The following is a 7,099-nucleotide window of genomic DNA, read 5'->3' as shown; positions in this document are numbered from 1 at the left end:
ATGATGGAGGTGAAGTATCACAGACTCTCGTGAATGATCTTCATATGTATGTTCACCAAGGAAAGGAGCTCACACTTGCTCCACTCCTTGAGCTTACTTGGTGGTGAGATCAGGCTAACACTGCACAGGGATGAGTTTGGATGAGTGCATTTGCTTTCTCTTTCTTGAAGTATTTTCTATACCCCTGGTCTTCCTTCTTCTGCAAAGCTTGAATGATTCAGGGGATCCATGAGAGCTGGGTTCTGCCTTGTTTGGAGCTGTTTTTGTTGCAAGTCCAAACTTGTTACTTATGACCTAAGTGTTTAAGTGTCTTTATTTTATCTTACCTCAGCATTCATACATGTCTAAGAATTCCTTTCATATTCTCTAACTTTCTGGGGAATAAAAACTGTAACATCTTAAAGACCCTCTGGACTGTAGTTGTATCCGTTACAACATCAATTTTTCTATAGGGTCATTTGAATCTGATCTCTCTCCATCAGCTTTGATGAGGGATTTGCATTGTGGTACATCCTTGGAAAGCAGCAGCTCATTCTTTCAGGGATCTCGGGATTTTATTTGCATGCCAACTTTACTTAATACCAACTCTGATCTTTCCTAGGATTCCTCATCCACTGCTTTGTTTTGTTTCTTCTAATATATATATATATATAGGTTGGTATCTTTTTAAAAACAAAAAAAAAACAAGATTTACTTATTTATTATGTATACAAAAGAGGGCGCCAGATCTCATTACAGATGGTTGTGAGCCACCATGTGGTTGCTGGCAATTGAACTCAGGACCTCTGGAAGAGCAGTCAGTGCTCTTAACTTCTGATCCCTCTTCTAGTATTTTTAGATCCTTGCAGAGCATCATTACATTGTTTGGGATGTCTCAGATTTCATGACAGAGAATTCCAATCTATAGCCTTCCCTCCTTGAACTACATTCATTTTTTTGTTTTAGCATGGTGTGGGTCTGAAATTTCCCACAAGATAAAGTGGTTGAAATTGAGCAGAACACCATGGGCAGCCACATGGAAGAAGACATTCTCGAAAAGGATTTCAGGATGTTAATATCTCTAGGGTGTGGATCATTCGGGGAAGTGAAGCTGGCCTGCCACCTTCCCACACATACCTGGGTGGCTGTCAAGGTCCTTGAGAAAAACACCAACAGTGTGGCTGCCATCAGCACTGAAGTGAACATCCTTCAGTCTTTAGAACACAGGAACATCATTCAATTTTTTCACATGAACGACACACTGACAACCACTTACGTGATTATGGAGTATGTGGCAGGAGAAGATCTGGAGAGCTGCCTCAGGGCACTGGGCTGTCTAAAGGAGGAGGAGGCTAGAGGGATTTTCCGGCAGGTGGTGTCAGCGGTTCACTTCCTGCACCAGAGACACATCGCACACCGAGATATCAAATTAGAAAACATCCTAGTCGATGCAGCAGGAAATGCAAAGCTTTGTGACTTTGGTATGGCAATTCAAATCACAAAGGGGCAGAAGTTGGAGGAGCTCTGTGGCTCCTTGCTCTATTGGGCCCCAGAGATCTTGGCCAGAAAACCCTATGGTGGACTCGCAGGTGATATATGGAGCTTGAGTATCTTCCTGTATGTCCTGGTCACAGGGTACTTTCCATACATGGAAGAAACCCTTGATGGTATGCACAGGCTCTTCACCACCACAATGTGTCCCATTCCCTACCACTTGTCAAAACACTGTCACATTATCATTGCATGACTACTCATGGTCCCCACCTGGCACCAGATCACAATCTGCCAGCTTGTGGGACACCATGGCTAGGCCCCATTCAAGAACATGTACTTCCTGCCACCAAAGAAATCCTGCCCAGGGTTGTGGAGACTATGTGTACCATCGGCTATACCTGTGAGGATATTGTGTCATCCCTAACTCACAGGCAACAAAATAATAATGTCATGGCCACATGCAATATTCTAAAATACAAACTGAGTTGTGGGGACAGCACTCAGAAGCCCTGGTTAACTAGCAGCTCTGCAGGTCCTGTTCACCTCACTCTCCCCTTGAAGAGAGCCAGTAATCCAGCATTTACAACCAGTACACATGCTAGGAAGGGTAACTTTAAAGAGGAGGATGTGGAAGAAAGAGGCAAAAGGTGCAGAAGCTACACTGTGCCTCACAGATACTCCTTCCTGGAGGTGATGCCCTGTTCAGATAACATAGTCCCAGAAAGAGATGCTCTTATGGCTGATGTCATCAACACTGCTACAGAAGACATTGCAGTCAATAGGAATTCTGTTGACCATCTGCTTGTCAATCTCTCCCCCCACCTGAATCAGTCCTGGATGCAACACTCACAGGATTTCTGAATCTGGGCTTCTCTGAAGAGGAATCATCCCTGGGGCCAGACATTCCCAGTGACCAGCCCCAGGTGGCACCCACAACATCTGAATCCAGGCCATTCAGGGGTTGGAAACTGGGGAGGAAGCAAATTTCCCACGCACTGAGAGCACTGTGCTGCTGCTGCTGCTGCTGCTGCTGCTGCCAACCCACACCAAGGTGAGCCCCAAACCCTTGCAACAGGGGCTTCAAGGAAAAGAGGGACAGGGGAGACCTACATGGAAAACAGTTGGTTTGGCCACACAGATGAATTCCTACATTGTCTGTTCAATATACTATTTTAATATCCTTTTTAAATGAAAAGTTGTTCCCACTCAGAGGCCCCAGAATTTCAGATATATGGTATATTAGATGGCAAATTCCACAGCTTCCTGTTCATGTAAAATCTTGGAAGTTTGAGGAAAAGCAGACATCCTAGCATGGGGACCACAGGGTGGAAAGGAAGGAGGGAGAGTTTGTCTAGAGGAGGCAAAGGGTCAGAATGGAGGAATCAGGAAGAGAAACATGGCACAGAACTTTTATCTGCCAAAGACACTAATAGAGGTGCTTTCATGTTTCTCTCTGCTTTGAAGTGTGGAAAATGAAATGGCCCAATAGAATCCAGCCCTGGTGAGGAGCCATGGAAGGGACCCAAGATACATCGTCAGATCACCAGTTCCCTCCATCCCAGGGCAACAGGCTCCTGCATCAATCTACCAACTACTGGGTCTGAGCTGCCACTTTCCACCTCCTTCAGCTTACTCTAGCTCCAGCACTGTTGTTGGATGGAGAGGTGGTATTAAGGCACATGGACCCAGTGACACTCTACCTTCCTAGCTTTGCTTGTGCTTGTAGGAACGCTCACACTGCATGGAAAACTGGAGCCTCTACAACCAGGAATGACTTCATACCTATCTTGGCTGCTCATCATCTTGGTCACTTTAACCCTCCAGCTTATTCTGTGGCTGTCTTTTGGAAAGAACAGCAAGACCTGTGTAAGACCTGGAGAATGGAGGTGGGTGAAAGGAGATAAAGGGGGCTTATTTGGGAACAGGATGAAGACAGGAAGAATGGAAATGAGAGGCAGTGTAGATTAAGGAATAGAGTCTCTCCTGAGAAATTTTCTGTCAACAAAGTAACATGAAAGTGATGTGTGTGTTTCCCTGTGACAGGAGCCGTGGACAAGCTAGAGCAGGAACAAACCTCTCCTGAAGTGCAGAGTGGGAGGGAGCTAGGTATACCAGCCATGAGGAGGAGGGGGCCTGCTCTGATGGTTCCTAAAAGCTGTCAAGGCACACAAGTAGAATCCTGTCTTGGAAATAGCAACTTTTTCTTTCCTACAGAGTTGGCATGCTGAAGGAGAAAGATGCAGCACTGTTGGTCAGTGGAGTCCTGTCCTCCTCAGTGCTAGGTAATCCTGTCTGTTAAAGTCACTAAGAGGTGGTCTTTCTTTATTCTTTCGGGTTTTATTTGGAGAAAGTGAGAAGACTGATTTGAACAACAGTCTCGGTGTGATGTAGTGCAACAGGAAGGATCCTGGCTGGAAGTGTGTGTCCTGTGTGATGATGTGTTAGGGCTACAGGTTCCAGTATCCATTCTCCAGGTGTATAGAGTGTCAGGTCTTCCCCATCCTTCACCTCACTGCTGCCCCTGCGCTGCTGTTGAACATCTCTAAGTAGTCACATGCAACATTGACCCAATGACTGTCTACATCCTTCATGGTTGCTGTGGGACCAGGGGTTCACGGCATCTAAAAGGGCTGCCTCTGTCAACAGGACAGACTTGCACATAGCCCTCAGGCTTCCCTCTTCTCTGCTCTCTGACTGTCTTTCAGAAGAACGGCAGCAACTGTACATCCACTGGGAGACGGGAGAACGGAGATAAGGGGAGGAACAGGGGAAAGGAGGTGGAGAGGATGAAGAGGAAATGAGAGGACCTGAAGAGAGGGTTGAGATGTCCAGAGGAGAGCACTTGGAAATGAGTCAGGAGGAAAGGGTGTTTTGCTGGGTCAGGGGTCTTGAAGAAGTGAGACCAGGAACAGATGTCACAAGCAGAGCAGAGTGAGAATCTGGTTACAGATCTGGTACTCTACTGTCAGCCATGAGGAGGAAAGGGCCTGTTCTGATCGTTCTTAGTATATGTTAAGGTAGAGAACTATGAGACTGCTCTGGAAAAGGGATTCCCATTCTGGGCCTCTGATGAAAGGTGTGGTTAGGGAGAAGGTTGGCTCCATCATTCAGTGGGGTTCTCTACTGGTCTTGTCTGACATGGCCTTTGGCAGATCTGATGACATCATTGTCTTTGTCTTCATAGCCTCCTTCATCCAGGCTTCCCATGCTGCCTTGCACCTCCTGATCCAAGAATCTTGCACCAATTTCCCATGTCATGGAGGGATTTATAACTGATATTTGACCTTATATTAACATTGTTCTGCACCAGTGTGGGAAGGTAAGTAGGCAGTGCCAGGCCTGATGCTGAGTATTGCCTCTACAAGGCCAGCATGTATGGGACTTCATCATGACCAATGCTCACCATTGCAGTCAGGCTTACAAGGAAACCTTGATCATCATGAAGCTCTTGATGACAGCTACTGGTGCAGTGTGAAGCAATGGTTGAGTGTAGTGTCTGAACTGTTTTCCAGGTCACCTTCCAGGTAGGGAGCAGCTCACTGAGTCAGCAAGGGGAAATGAACTTGTCTCCAGGGCCCTAATCTGTGTGAATCATGCACCTGAAGGTAAGGTTGAGTACAGTAAGTGTCTGTTTGTGGTAGAAGATGAGTCTCTGAAGCCTGCTCTGGATGTGGTGAAAAGGATCCCATGATGTGGCATGTGCCAGCATCCATGACACACAGGAAAAGTTCTCATTGGTCTGCTGAACTGAAGGGCAATGGGAGACTGAGAAACTGCAGAGGTGTGACAAGGGAGGAACCATCTTCTCTGTTGTAATTGGCCTCCAGCTCCATTCAGACCATCTGACCCTGGCCTGTTAACAAACCCTGATGCATATTAAAGGCTTTGGCCAGATTTTCCCAGTGGATGATAGCCAGTTTGTGCTGTCACTTACTTGCAGAATGCTGACCATTCGGTGAGTCCCATGCGCACAGAACAAAACCCAATCAGTTTTTTCAGGGAGGGAGAGAAATTTTCAGTTCATGGGTATCACCTGGTGTCAGGCTGTGTGTCTGTTACATATCAGTGAAGGCAAGGCTGAGAAATGGTTGAGGAGTTTTTTGAATACAGGAAATGAGATAGGAAAATGTCCTAAATCCTCATTTGATAGTTTACCTTTTTGAGATTGGGTCTGAGTATATAGTCCTGGCTATCCTGAGAGACTCTGTGTAGAACATGCAGTTATCAACCTAACAGGGATTGAGACCCTACTCTGCCTTCTGAGAGCAGCATTTACAGATGTCTACTGCCATGTCTGGCTTCAAGTGCTGGATAACATCAATGGTAAATTCCTACAATCATCTGAGGCTGAAGTAGACAAGTCCTGTACTTCTTTCATCCTGACAGGGTCAGGGATTGAACTGAAGGTACTGTTATCCAAGGTGGACTACAAACAGCAGCAAAGTCCAACTCTAACCTTCAAAATAGAAGTGTATATCCCCTAGTGAACAGATACCTGGAGGTGAGGATTGCTGTCATGAATATTCTGGGGACCCAAGTCAGTGGGCTGGAGGAAGTATGCATTAGCAGATACATCCTTGGAAACCAGGCACAGAGCATGCAAAGGCTACTCTCTAACCCTTTTTCACATGATCCCCACCTGCAGTCTTGACATATCCTGTGACTTCAACCTGACCAATCAGGAGAGTCCAGATTAGCTACCTGGTCTAATCTATTGAGTTCTTTACATTTGAACCATGAGATCGCAGCTGAGGACTTAAGGTGGGTCACTGAGACAGTTGGTGCCTGGCTTGGGATGTTGAAGACAGGGCTTTCTCTTTAAGGACACCTGTAGCAGAGTCAGTGCATGAACCCACATATTCTAAACAGGAGCTTACAGTTCTATTGATCTGATACTCCAATTCTGTCTGATTGGCTGCTGTCTTCCATGTTAGTCTTGCTTATGGGTCCCAGAGAGCTTTTTATTACTTGTCAAAACCACTTTGAATTGTGTATTATGCCACTGAACCTTGTTCATACTCCCTGGCTAGTGGAGAGCCCAGGGTTGAGGTTTCTGATCTAACTAGGACCCTGAGCACCCACTTTGGACATTCCATCATGGTAAAGTGATCAGCCCATCTCAAGAACATTGTGGACCATCCCAGAAAGACCACTGTTCTAGTGTTCTGTTGTTCATGTTATGGCCCCTACCAAACTCCAGATTTTGCATATGAAAGAAGATAGTAATATTTGTCCTTTTGGATACACCTATCCTACAAAACACAGTCATCCTCACTTGTATCTGTTTTCTGAAATATATCGAAATTTCATTCTTAATGGTGAGTATGTGCTCTTGCCCTGTATGCTCTTCATCTATTAATTAATTAATTAATTAATCTATCTATCTATTTATTTACTCAGTTATTCATTTATGTATTCATTCTCTGTGTCTTTTATATCCGGTATCTTGATCACATTTATGTCCCTAACTCTTCACATCCTCCCTCCATCCCTACACCTGGCCCAGAGAAAATTAAAAGGGGGAGACACAGAGATCTCCTTATGGAATCCGCAGTGACCAAGTGTGAGACAGAGAGTCACACTGTGAACCCCTCTGTCCACATGTCTTCACTTGTCAGTGCTCATT

General features: G+C 45.5%; 1 pseudogene; it reads left to right on the top strand.

Moving 5' to 3' along the window:
- The first annotated feature begins 1,003 nt into the window (after positions 1-1,003).
- LOC118572612 lies at positions 1,004-4,228 on the top strand (annotated as a pseudogene).
- The last annotated feature ends 2,871 nt before the right edge of the window (positions 4,229-7,099 follow it).

This window comes from Onychomys torridus, chromosome 22, assembly GCF_903995425.1.
Source record: "Onychomys torridus chromosome 22, mOncTor1.1, whole genome shotgun sequence".
NCBI classification, from domain to species: Eukaryota; Metazoa; Chordata; class Mammalia; order Rodentia; family Cricetidae; genus Onychomys; species Onychomys torridus.
The sequence above is the reverse complement of the archived record's forward strand: the minus strand, read 5'-3'. Positions and strand labels throughout refer to the sequence as shown.